This window comes from Enoplosus armatus, chromosome 2 (assembly GCF_043641665.1).
Source record: "Enoplosus armatus isolate fEnoArm2 chromosome 2, fEnoArm2.hap1, whole genome shotgun sequence".
NCBI lineage: Eukaryota > Metazoa > Chordata > Actinopteri > Centrarchiformes > Enoplosidae > Enoplosus > Enoplosus armatus.
This window is the reverse complement of record NC_092181.1, coordinates 21,010,779-21,025,664: the sequence shown is the minus strand read 5'-3', so window position 1 is coordinate 21,025,664 and position 14,886 is coordinate 21,010,779.

Here is a 14,886-nt window from a genome sequence, read left to right as displayed (position 1 = left end):
TGGGACATTTTTATTATAACATAATATAATATTCTATTTATGATTACTTTCAGCCTGAAACATTTCAATTATCTATCCAGTTCATGTGAGGTCTGCAGGATCAGATGCTGTGTTTAAGTGTCACAAAGTTAGGCCAGGTACAAGCAGGCCTCGAATAAATAAAACAGTCAGTGTCGAAATCAAAGTAAAAACACAGAAGTTTTTGTGAAAGTTTTTAGGGGAACTGAGTGAATTTTACTTCAGTTAATTAATTTTTCATTTTCAGCCGAGTTCCATGATCAAACTCTTTTTCTAAACCCTAAACCTAACTTCAACCAAAATGCCATAGCTGTCTAACTTCAACCACATTTTGAATTTCTTAACGATAACCATAAAGTAATCCTCACATAAACATGTCAAATGAAAAGATGTATGAAAACATGAAAAAAAAGTCGGGAGCTTCATTGACATTATGAATATATGATCCTTCTCCTGGTTGTCATGCCTGTTTAAAATAATACATTAACAGGTATCATTTACGTTGCACCGTGCAGTGTGATATTGTCACTGAGAGGCAGAATGAATCATATTGGCCAAACACAGATGGCCTGCGATTCACACATTTGTCTTGCTGCTGTAGATCTGCTCCACCCTTTGATCGCTGACAAGAATGATTCAGACGTCTCATTTCTGCAGAATAATTTGAGAGCTCACTCTAATCCTGCCAGCACACCTTTTGTTTCCAACCTAGATTTTGAAAAGCCTTTCCGGAGCTGTAGATTTCAGTCAGAGATGACATATTTCTTGTTTGAGCAAATCAAACAGGGGTAGGAAAAGTAGGTACAGGGTTTTGAGACTTACCAGTGGAAGAATTACAGCAGCTATTTTCAGATCTGAAGATCAAAACAAAAAGACTTGTGTATATCTTCACACACAAACACATTCTCAAAGAGGAAAGAAAGCAGGCGTGAGATCCTCTCTTCTCTGAAGCAGGTGTTTGTTTATTGATTTTTTTTTTTTTACACTGTACCATTTAGGCCACTCCTTTGTGCCTCATCCTGGAAGCAAATAGCACTGGATCCTATAACAAAGTACACACACACACACACACACACACACACACACACACACACACGATCAGAGGTCACCATTTAGACTTTGTTCTGGTAACTGATAACACACTCACACACTCACACACTCACACAAGGCTTTGGCTGACACGTCCTCATTAGACACCGAGCAGGAAGACAGAGACTGCTGCTGTCTGCTGAAGTCAGATGATCAGCTCTTCCCTCGGTGGTGTTTGTGTGTTTGTCTCTGATGAATAGGAAATGATAAAAGTGGTCACTGCCTTCGGTTTTTCCAACTTAATATACAAGATTTGATCACAGTGAAAGAAGAAATTTACTCATGAACTTGTTTGTGCTGTTTAGAGTCATAACTCAATAACATGATGCATTTGAAAGAAATGATGTATAAAATAAGATCATCTATATGATGTATTAAAACATCTATAAAATAACCTTAGCTCCATTTAAGGTCCATTTATTTATTATTTTCTGGAGCTTTCAACTGCTCACAGAGCCAGTTCCATTCCCTGAGGAACAGAGCAGTAAAAAGCTCAATGAAAAGCTAAAGTGGACTTTAACATTATTTTATTGATTTTTGAAGTATATTTCTAAACAGGTTTATTCTACACATGACTTACTTTATATATTATAGATCGCATGAGGTCTGTTCATGACTGTTGCCAATGTCGTGAATAAACCTCCATTGCTTCAAAATCTATAGGAATTACAGATGTAGTATGTAAAGTTTACACACAGCAAGCAGCATGAAAGCTGATGCAGTCTAATACAACAGCTCTGCAATAGATCCTGCCTTCATGGAGGTTTTGGAGCGATGCTGATTCAACTTTATGGTCATTTTGGAAGCTGCAGTTTGTGTCTACTCTCATTCATATGACTTAACGTAACATTTACTAATATAATTTTATGTCGCGCTGTTCAAGCCAGAAGCACAAACGGCTTTCCAGAGGAACTGGAAATAAAGTGCAGTGACAAAACCCAGGGTACCATTAAAAAGAAATAGCAGAAATAAAAGAAATGAACAGTTATATTAGACAGAAAGGAATACAATGATAAAGAAGACATTTGGACAGAGGTTAGGACATTTTCAACAAAAACTGAACATTATAACCTTCATGAAGGGAGCATTTATTGCAGCACTGTTGTGTTAGACTACAGTACAGTCATAAGTGTTTCTGTTTTTTTTCCCACCCCTATCAGAAACTTTTATGAAAGTGGCAATAATCAAAACCCATTGTTATTATAAATGCAAAGTGCACTGTGTTAAACAGCACATATGATTCTAATAGTTTTCTTGGGATAAATAAAAAGTTGTCTATAAAGTGACTAAATTGACAAAGTCAGACATTTGTGTTGTGTGTGTGTTTTTGCAGTCGTACCCTCGAGTGTGTCACATTCCTCATTGAGCATCCCAGTAAGTGTGAAGAGAGCGAAAACCAGGAGAGAGAACATGATCGTCAACACCTCCAGCACAGTCAATGGAGATGCCATCTACACCCGCTGCCACAGCTGTGTGCCGACAGTGAACGCCTCGTAAAAATCACCTTTTTTCCTTTTACAAAGGTGACATCCCCTCATCCCATCACACACTGAACCAAAATGAGGATTAATTACTTACCCAGAGTTACTGGAGCATTTAGATGTTGACCATCACAATGCAGCTTCATGACATATGACACACACATCCACACACACACCCTCTTCTCTCTCTCTCTCTCTCTCTCTCTCTATGTCACACACTTGCAAGACCTGTGAAGCGCTGACTAACACATCCCCTCTCGAGTTCAAGTGAGATCATATTAACCGTAATTATTAATGGGCCTTGTGTGTGTGTGTTTACCAGTAGAAACACCCCATGTAAAATGTATGAATGTGTTTAAGATTTATGATTCCACTCAGGTATAGTATTTGCTCTAGATGGTATAAGAGTGTATGAGATTTTAGCCTCTAAAAATGTTTGTGTCCACATTCACACACGTCTCTGACACTGAAACCCTCTGTGAAGGTAAAACCTAAGTGGTTTTCTGGTTTTCGTAGCTAGAAACAGTGTGGTAGCTTTCCCCATTGCAATGAAACAAATCCATTTGTCTTCTGAATCCCCTGACTCATCTTCCATGCCAACACACACACACACACACACACACACACACACACACACACACACACACACACACACGCACACACACACAAACATACCATCTCTAGATAAATGCATGTTTTAGAATTGAAGCTTTGCATGCCACGTGGTTGATGGAATAGCACCACAAATCAAGTGCATTTTCACTTCCCCATTTCCAATGCAATTAAATGGCATTACAACCAATGTGTGTGTGTGCATACCATGCATATTTGTATGTGTGTGAAAAGGATGTGGGTTGGCATACATATCTGGGACACTTATTTGAGCACTTCTCCTCTCAGTGCTTGTTGAAAACAGGGCTGCTGCTGCTGACAAGCTGTTAAATGTTCACCATGCAAATATTCAGCTCATCATCTACATCCTGCTAAAGAATCAGAACATAACGATGTAATGAAGTTGAATATTAGAGAATCTTTGTGGCTCGTTTGATCATGAAACTCATTCAACACATGAATGAGCGCAGTTCATGGCAGATTGTCAGTGGTGGTATTTTCAGTGAATCTAGCCGTCTGGGGAAGTGGAAAACAGCCGGGCAGAGTGGAGACAGAAGGTTAATTTAAGTCAGTTCAACCAAAGCAGCACAGGTGGATGTCCATCAAAGTAGAGAAAAGATTAACCGAACAAAGCAAGAAAGAACAAGCTCAACTTTAATAGGGTTTTAAATAGAGTAGACTTCCTAATTTGGGCTTTTCGTTGGAAAAAGTCAAGATATAGGATGTCCTGAAGCCTACAAATAGATTGTTTTGGATAATATAGTTAACTGAAGAACCTATGTGGTGATTATACTACTACTAATAAAAGCAAACCTGCTTTTAAATGTTCTTTAAATACTTCGTTTGAGACATGATAATGAATACATGTTGAAAGCTGGTGCCCAACCAACTGGCCAAAGTTAGAAGGCCTCAAAAACTATAACCAGACTTTAAAACATGTAGAGAATAGTCATTCATGTTTTACTCCAGTCTGTTTATAATACATTGAAATACAGTGTGCCTTTATCATCCACTATGGTAGAAATTCTTCAACTTTATACACAAAAACAAGCAAACGTTAAAAATGTTAAAACATAAAACATTGAAGACAACTTGTAAAATTAAAAACAATGAGTGAAGTCACTAACATCAGTTTGTACCACCAAACAGGGATTGCTCATGTGAAGAGAGCAGGGTTACATTTCGAAAAGTAATAGTAAAGTATACTACTAAGATTCCAGTTGCGGTGGGAATAAATGACAGAATTGCTGTTTCCTTTCACTTATCGTTATTCGTTATTTTCCCCTAAACGATCATGTGAAAGCTGCAGTAGAATATTTAACTCAAGCTGCCTAATCAAGTGTTTTTACTCCTGTAAGTCAACTTAAAACAGCCTCTTTAGCTGCATCAATCTCATCCACGCCTGTTGCCATTTTTCTATCTACATTTTTCTGGCTCTTTCATTCACTCAGCTGAACAACACCAATGTATTTATATTTGAATATTCCCTGAAAAAATGCAGCATCCAATCTAAAAATGTAATAATGCGAAAAATAAAAGTGAATAGAAGAAAACTACAAAATCTGGTTTATAAATCCAATCGCAGGATCTCAAAACAGAACTCTGTTGTGTGGACAGTCGCTGCTCGTCTCTGGAGACATTTTATTTAATTCACCTCTTGAGTTTGTTTGCCTTTTCACCTCAGTCAGCTGCTGCTCTTCAGTGATCACTTTTAGCCACCCATTTTCCAGTTATATCAATCATAATCCTCGCGGTCTGAGACAATTTGAAACAGGATTACACCCCCAACACCCAAACACACACACACACACACACACACACACACATTCTAGGAAGACACTGATAGGGTTTGTGTAGGTTTCTTCATTTCATGGCCAGTTAGACGGCTATTGTGCCTTTATTCCTTTAACATGACGGAAGGAATGAGCTGGCTTAACATCTACACAACACATTGTATCTCACCAGAGAGTCCCTGAACAATCAGTGTGTGTGTGTGTATGTGTGTGTGTGTGTGTGTGTGTGTGTGTGTGCTGTCCATGTGCACAAGTTGCGTAAGCTTATTAGCAGCACCACTGGTCAGAGGAGGAGATTGAGGTTAGTCTAAGCCTTAATCCTCATGGACCGTATGCTTATTACCCAGAAAGCACGACAAAATCCTGGCTCCACCCCTCCGAGAAAGACACACGCACACACACACACACACACACACACACACACACACACACTTCCCCTGCCTCCTTGTTTACTGCTCTGCTCCATCTCAACTCTTCCTCTCCCCGTCGCTCTCTCACAGCAGGAGGACAGTGGAGGAAGAGGAGGGGGGAGGAGGTGGTACGCACTGTTGAGTAGTTACCTAGTCGTCATGACGACCTCACACCCCACCATCTCCAGAGCTGTCTTCCTGTTGCCACGGTGACCTGATCCTGTTCCATCTCCGCTCCTCTAGATGATCCGGATTGGGCTGATAAAGGAGCGATCCCGGAGCGCTGTCTCCTTTCCCTGAAAACAGCTCGTGGATGGGACAGTGGATCACACGCAGGGACACGGATCGGAGCACGGGAAGGCGCGGCGTGCTGGGAATGCTGTGGGAGTAACACCGGAGCGTTGCCTGGAAACAGCAGCATGCCAATACAACAGATAACTGTAGTTCCGGCCAGGGAGAGCCTGGCCAGCAACGGCAAGAGCGCTCCTCGCTCCAAAGACAAGACCGAGGTGAGTTTCTGACCTCTTAACTCTGTTCTCAAGCCTCTGAGGCGCCATAAATACTCTGTAGGTTCATTTCTTCATCTTCTTTTGCAATTAAGCCTAACAACTGGTGTAAAGTTGGTCAGACTACAGAGATTTAAAATTCCAAAGATGTTCTTTGTGTTAGAAGGCAGAAGTAATTTGATTGGTTCTTGAGCGTTGATCTTGGTGACTGTAGAGGAGGTTTTCTGTGTGTGTGTGTGTGTGTCAGCGTCCAGTATCAGCTGGCAGTCGCTCACTCGTGCAGTATGGATGCACTCAGCAGCCTTTTATCACGGTTCCCTCACTTGGGGGTTGATGCTTTCAGCTGCATCTTCTGTAGAGCCTGATGTACCATCACATCGTAAAAAGTCACATAATGAAATATCACATCATTGACTGTCACACTGTGTCGTATCACCTCACATCAGCTCATGTTACGTCACATGTATAAGGCTATAAAGTGTTTTCCTCTGACAGCGGGGAGCGTTCGAGGTAGTCTGAATTAAGGACTTACAGCATGAAGACCCGTAGTCCTAAGACCTGCATCTAAAAGCTGTTGGGTTACTAGCTTTTTGAAAAACGTATCGTCATTACCTGTAACCTCTTGACTGTCGACTATCTAAATAAGAGTTAAAGTAAGTAAAAGCAATAAATCAGGAGCGAAGCAATTCACCAAGAGTGTTTCCAGATCCCTTAAAAGCTTTTTTGCCTTACTTCCTCCTAATTTGGGGGAACTGGCATCGTGAGAGCACGGGCCATATTGGTTTTGATTTCTTAACCTTAATGCACAGTTTAGGAGGAACCAGCAAAGAGAGATTTAGATGTAAAAGTGGTTACACCTGCTCACATGCAGTGATGTCTCAAAATGAACCTACAGAGAATGTGGTGGCTACATGGCACGCATGTAGACAATTAGGTCATGAGGATGCCCACAGACTGCGTGTTTAACATGCAAACTTCTTGTGTAGCGGGACTGTTTTGGTTACACCCCAGCCTGCAATTGTCTACTGATGAACAACCTGTAGATTTGTTGGGTGAGGATACAATAATGCATAGCTGTAAGACATATCACATACATGCCTGGTGATGGTACCAGCTCTATGTGCCCTTCCTGCTCCTTCTGCAGAGTAGATGATTTCTATGGTAGACTGTCAGTCCAGCATAAACACAATGAATGAGCTCATTGAATGATGCAGGTCTGACAGTTTTTCAAATCCAACTCTTAAAACATGTGTGAAGTTGAACACTTTCATTTTAAAGATAATTTTCTTATTTTTAAGTATAAAAGAAGAATACACCCAGCAACACAAATTGAAAACATAGGATATGCTATTTTCATTTCATTGCACCTGTAAAATGTGGCTCTGCATGTTTTGGCCAATTTACTACATATCACTGATACTTGAATCGTTTTAGACCTTTCAACATATATTTTCTTCTGTTCCAGGCATTCATTGGTTTCCATTCATATAAAAAACAATTAGCAGACTCTTGAAGCTAACCTGAATTCTGCAATCCATCATAGTGAACATCAAGTCTTTTTCTTTTTCTGTAAGTTACATCGGTACATTGTCTGTCTGTACAAAAACGGAATGGAAATCAATGGCTGCCTGGACCTGGAGAGAAAATACATTAAGAATCAAAAATCGTACAGATGATTTATAGATGAAGAGCTAACTTGCAAAGATACTGGTTTGGTCCTTTAAACATCCATTTGAATTTAAACTCAAAGCTGTAAAGGTAAATTTAGCTGTTATGATCGAAAACAAGCATCTGTAAGTTTCTGTTCACAAATCTACTTCAAGTGTACATTTCACTATATTAAAGACCCCTAAAGGCCGTAATCAGCCTCTTACTGTAAGTGATATGATCTTAGATGTACACACTGTTGTCTGGCACAGTTAGAACAACACTGGCTGTTTCATTACATTTTATTATATGAGGGATTTCTCTGTGTTTTTTATGTGCTCTTCTGTCTGGTTTGAGGTGGGTGAAGCTGTGTTGGAAAAAGCTGATGCCACATATTTCCCTGGACCAATCAGGATCGAACAATAAAGAGTCAGAATCGGATGACTTTTATTGGGTTATGTTGCCACGGACACACCAACACCAAACACAACCCTACTGATACAGTTTTGGATATTACTCTTATTTTGCTTATTCACAAACAAATAGATCATGTTACATAGAAATACTACTCATGTTATATAGAAATACTAGATTAAAAAACAAGAGTTAAGTACCTTTAAAGCTGAGATTCTGTAAAACATGTCATGACCTAATATAAACGGTGCAGCTGAAGCTTCATGGTTGGTTGTCTAAATGTGGCTGTAGGTGTTTTTTGATCGCGAGCCAGAGTACTGAACCAAAATATAGCTCTCGGTCCACGCCACATCACTTAATCCCCTCTGCAGAAACATGCACATGTCCTCACATAGACTCACCAAGGTCTCTGCTGTGCATCAGAGTCAGAGTGTCGGCAGAGGAGCAGGCACTCAGGTAAGTGACAGAAGGATGTTACCTCTGATACAGCACTTTGTTACTGTAAGCTGAGGCTTATAGGAGGCTCCAGCAGGAAGTGTTTTACTGTGATCTTGTGATTTTTGGTGCGCGCGCAACTCTTCCTGCAATGCTCTTCAAAGGCTGTTGGCAGTGCTTTGTTGTGACTTAGACCTGTCAGGCTTTTAATTCAGGACAATTTGGATGTTAAAATTCTGGTTCTTTGCTTATAGTAAGGAGTAAAACCTTGAGATAAATGGAAACCTATAGAGGGTCGAAGATGGAGCCAGGGTCCTTTTAAGAATTCAAGACTGATATTAAAACTTGGCCCATACATTTATGGGAAAAGATCATTTGTCTTTTAAAAAAAATCTATAGTCTACCTGTGTTTATTATGTGTGAGTCAAAGAGTTGGGAAACCTGAGTGTGATTCAGATGCATGGTACGTTAATGAAACTGCACAGCAACTCATGGATAGCAAATCCAACTGTTCAGATGTGCTGGTCTTAAAGGAATACTCTGACGTTTGAAAAACACTGCTGCCAGCTTTCTTACCAAGAGTTAGATGATGAGATTGTTTAATGTCTAGTTGTGTTTAGGTTGACACAAAGACTGGAAGCAGGGGGGGAAATGGCTAGCCTGGCTCTGTGAAAGGTGCCTTCCAACAGCAACTTCAAAACTTCATATTAGCACGAAGAAGTCCTCATGTGAAGGTTTCCTAAATCTGAACAAAATCCAGGAGAGGTTAGGAGCTTACAAGCTAACAAGACTAGCTCTTTCCCCCTGCTTTCAGTCTTTGTGCTCAGCAATGCTAAACACCAGTTAGACCAATCTCTCTACTGAACACAAAGAGGAAAGTGATAGAAATCGTCTCATCTAACTCCGTAAAAAAAAAACATATTTCTAAAAATGGTGAAATATTATTTTTGTTTAGCTTTAAAAAGTCAACTGCAGGCCACTGTATGGTTGTGTTGTGGTGTGTTCATGTACTGTAGAGACTCCCACCTTTCGAGACAGATGGGGGCTAAACATTGTTTTGTTTTTTTTAATGAAAAAAAATGAAATCATGACCATGTATGTTTATTGTTTGTGTTTATTTAGTTTTATTTTCTGACAGCTTAGCTGTGAATAGATGTGAGCTTTACATGAGCACATGAATGCACCACGTCACTGAGAGTATTAAAATGATGAAGTGGCACAAACATCTGTATCTTCTTGGAAATGCAAATTCAGACTAATGAAAAATCTCCTGAAGAGCACACACGTTCAGCTGTTGGCCTCATAATTAAAGGCATTTTATTTAAAATTCTCTTTTTAACCACTTTATGGAAGTTTGGCGTAGTGACATGTGATCATCTGTTTCATGTCTCATAATGTATGACTGATCTGTCCTGTTAAACTACCAAACATTACAGACAGGTGCCCCAGAACCCAGTACATGTGTCCGTCTCGTCTAACACCCAGAGGAGGTTGCAGAGTGTTTGCTTTGACTCCATGCAGGACTACTGATTTAAACCTGCTATCAGCAAATCCCTTGATCAGCTTAGACGATGCAGTCTCTTCGACTTGTCAGTGTCTTGCTTATTTATTTCACTGAATAACACAGAGTGTTCCCACAACTGAGTGTATGTGTGGGTTGGTGCACCCAAGCTCTGTTTCGCTTTTTTGTATGTCAAGTATAAAAAATATATAGAAGCCACCCACATGAGACAAACATCAACTCTGAACTCTGTAAATATCCTGTAAGATACATAAAGCTTCTAACTTTCATACTGAAGATAGAACTTTATTAATCCCGAAGGAAATTCTTGTGATTTCTCAAAAATTACAACAACACGAGAATAAAAACAATAGAGTAATAAATGTAAAAGTCTATAAGGAGTAAATGCTGTAGAATAATAAAAGTAAGATCAGATTTAGTAAAATAAGTGAACTAAAATAGAAAAGTAATGAGCACATGATATTGAATATTTTACTGTCTATACTATATATAAATGCCAAGATTTTGGAAGCAACCTGTAACATATTACATGTAATCAGGCAAGTATTAAGAACTTAATTTAGATTTTTGAAGTTAAAGTGGTCTTTCCAAATGGCTGTGTGTTAGCATCAAGGCAACCAGAGCTGAGGAGTTTCTTTCAGAAATATTATTGTAGTCAACAAATCCCATCAAAAGATCGAAACAAAAAAGAATTGATCCCACAATTATTATCTGTACAGCCAAAGTCTTATATATCTTTGTGTCCAAAGTGAGGATGACACATTCCCTCACTGCGATGAACATGAGCGCTGTAGTTTATTTTGAGTCAATCCCACACAAACCGTCCTGCTGCCGTAAATACACATATTCATTCACGGCTCTGTCATAGTCTCTATCATATTACTGTTTTAGCAATGTTTGAAAACTACAGTGTTCAAATGTTTCAGGAAACATTGTCGGCATGCACTTGATACAACAGTGTGTTAAGACACAGGCAATAATATCAAGGGTAGTGATTTTATACAAAGCAGGAGGCTCTGTATATAAAAAGAACCACAATATGTCACATTGCTGTATATATGAATATACAGAGACACACACACATCTATAATAACTAAAAGAATGAGGAAAGCAAAACCATTCAGTTCAGGTAGGGGTGGCATCACTATAATTGAGCTGCCTACAGCACACAGTAATCGTTTGAAATACAATCAGAAGTCTGAGATAGATTTGTGACCCGTTCTTAAATCTTCCCCTGGGAATTTACTATTCAATACATATCTCTTTAACTTTCACTCTATTTTATGCTTCAGTTCATTTTCCACTGCCCACTCACTGCAACAGTTGGCAGGTTATCCTGCTTGTCCCCATGGCATGTTCAATGTTGGGCCATGGTGTGTGTGTGTGTGTGTGTGTGTGTGTGTGTGTGTGTGTGTGTGTGTGTGTGTGTGTGTGTGTGTGTGTGTGTGTGTGCGTGCGCTGGGGACTAATCACACAGCACATTCAGAATCCAGCACATATTCACAGTAAAGACAGCTGAGGCTGGAGGTGTGTTTCCACTGTCTGGGACAAGACGTATTTAATGCCATAATGTACTTGGCTGCCGGTAACATTAACAGTGAGGCTGTGGATGAAAACCAACTGAAAGGTAGTGATATAGGAAAAGATCATTTGAGAAGTACCGTACATGAAAAAAAGGAGTGTTTTGTCTAAGATTTCTGTATTTCTGCTTGATAAATCTGGTAGTAACTGGTATAACTTTTCACTTTTCCAACCCACGACAAAGTAAGGGTGAAGTCAACATGTTCTGTTTAGACAAGAGAGTCTGATGCCCACTTCTCATTCACTATATTCACCAAACTCCTGCAGCAACCAGCCTGCGTGCATTTATTTCACATTTTAAAACAAGAAGTAATTAACTTACATGAACACACTGATGAGACACCATATATATATATATATAAACAGTCAAACAATATAAATGTGTCTACTAGTGTATGAGGCCATTGTGGCCAAAGTTGAAAAAAAAAGAAGATCAGAACTGTTTTATGGCAAATGATTTTCGCATCAATGTGATGAACTACTTTGATTTGTCAGATATTTACTCTCTAATAATTTCTCAATTGGTTTTCAGAAAATGCACTATATCATGATTTAAATCTATAGTAAAACATTGCATATATCGCCATAAAGGGTTTCATCCATATCGCCCACTCGTAAGTTGACCTGGTTTGAGAGTGTGTTGGTGTCTGGAAATAACATGTGATTTAAATACCAGGGGAAATATTTCTTGTTCATGGTGGTTCACCAGTGTTAAGACTTGGTAACTCCTACACAGAACCGTCTACTGGTAACAGAAACTGACGACTGAGTTCAAGGTCTAACAGTTGAGTTGAGCGCTCTGGGAAGTTCTAGAAAAAGTGCTATTAGTTTGCTTTAAATAGAGACACATTGCAGAGCAGCATCTTGTACACTTAGCAGGACGACCAGGTAATAGGATTGTCTGGCTTTAGCTCTGGTCACAATGAAATAACAAGGACACATGTCCATGCATGACTCCTGACGCTGGATTTCAACCAATCAACATAGGAGCAGCCAACGCTGAATACTATTGAACACGACAGTGATGTTAAAAGCTGCTTAGTTTAATTATAATGTTTTTGTTTTTATTGCTGAGGTAAAACATTAGCTTTGTCTATATTTAGCTACTTTAACAACACAAAACTCATGAAATGTGCCCACATTTCTCCCATTTCACTTATTTTGGGGAAATTCACTGTTGAAAATTTCGTTTGAAAAGTTAACAATGCCTTTGTACAGTTTCTGATGTGGAAATCTTTGGGCAAAATGAAACTAACAGCAGATTAGAGCTGAAACAAAAAGTCGAATAAGCAATTAGTTATTTGACAGGAAAGAATGTTGATAATAAACAAACCGTTACGTTTTTTAATTTAGCAAAAATGGGAAATATTTTCTGGTTTCAGCCTCTCAAATGTGAAGATTTGTGGCTTTTCTGTGCTTAATAATATTTTAAATTAAATGTCTTACAAAACAGGACATTTGAGAAGAACTTTTAACTATTTATTTTGACATTTTATTGACTAAACTATCAATCAATTTACCAACAATAAACGTTAGTTGGAGCTCTATAGCAGATGACACTAAAATGTTATGGTGAGATAGTTGAGCCCTTAACTCCTGTGTTGACATGAATGCAGTGAAACATTGTTGTAATATCTTATTAATAATGTTATATCTAGTGTTGTGTGTCAGAGAAATCGCTGGTTTAAACACCTCAGGCTACTCGGTGCCATTAAAGCATCTCATACTTCTCCATGTTCTCTAATGATTTTCTGTCTCTCCTTCTCCCTGCAGGGGAGGAAGGCCCCCGGGCGCTCAGGGAGTCGATCCAGCAACATCTCCAAGGTAACCGCTGAATATCAGAGAGCTTAAAGGGCCAACATCAAGGTCACAGTTCAGAGAGTATGGTAGCATCATTTATCCAAGCAGAATCTGATGTGCAAGAATGTGCTAGTGTTACTAACCAATCAATATAAGGTTGCTGTGAGTGCACACCGCATGCTTTAAGCTCCTCTTTCATATTAACTATACCTAAAGAGGCGCTCACAGTGATAAATCCACAGAGGATCATCACTTGTAGCTGAACAGGTCACTTTAGCCTGTTAGCATCTTTTACCTAATTAACTGTATGTATAAATTTAACAACTAGCTCATGTAAAAAGCCAAACATCTAGCAGCTAAACATATATTTCTCAGGAGTTGGTGAAGGCAAAATCAGAGCTAAAAAGAGAGTGAATACTGTACTAATAAAGTAAAGCCATAATATGTCAGGGCTAATTCATGTTATGAATTATCATTAATATTCATCTTTATTTTGATGATATGATCATTAGAAAGTGTGTAAAGATGTTCTGATGAATTGATAAGCTAGTGATAGTTGATTGTAGTTGATGACCAGTGACAGAAGCAAATTTGAGTCTGGTTGTTGTTTCAGGCCAGCAACTCTACAACAGGACTCACCACAGCCTCGAGAACGTCAATCACCCCGTCTTCTCAGGACATATGCAGGTAAGACCCTGAATTTACCCAGAATTACAGTCACCTGGGCAGGAAGAGCAGGACAGATGTTCCTTGAATAGCAAAGTGTAAAACTTCTTCTCCACTGAGTGTGTATTTGTATGGTCCGCCGCACCCCGGAGGAAGATGAGTCAGTCCTGTGGTTGAAAGGTTGACGCTGTGTTTGATTGCAGTGTGGACACACGTGATGTGCTTGGACCACCATTTGTCACCATGATCAAATCATTCCATATTCACTGTTTCCTATTCTCATTACCCAGCCTGAGTTTTCACTTCATTATTCAGTCACACATCATGTACCATTCTGTTGTTCAGTTTGTTATTTTGTCATAACCACTTAGTAGCTTAATGACATATCCGTCCCGCCAACATAATTTTCAGTTGACACGAACAGTTTACTTAATGTTTGTTCACATTGATCGGAACAAGACTTTCCGATCAGTAGACTTGTTGTTTCAGGCTCTTTTTATGTTGTTTATAGGGATACCTACAAAGCTCTGATTCGCTCTGTTATTTGTTATTTTAGCAGCTGTCAAAAAGAACTAATAGAATCACTGAAAAAATGTGAGATGTGAACAGTGATCCAGAAGTCTGGAATCAGACTGGATATTGTCCTAATATCAGTCGTCTCTGGTAGTTTATTATTATTTTATTATTATATTATGATATTTCCTTACCTTAAGTGGGATAGAGCAATGCAGATTTACTTTTATCTGGTTTGGAGATATTCCTGCCTTCACTGAATTACAATAGAGCTGTGTGGAATTTGTTTTCTGACATATTTCTAGAAAAAAATGTTTTTCCAGAGTAACGGGGGACACATATTCTGGAAAGAGCTATTGCTGTTGACTGTTTTTGATGTAACTTTTATGAACACTGAGC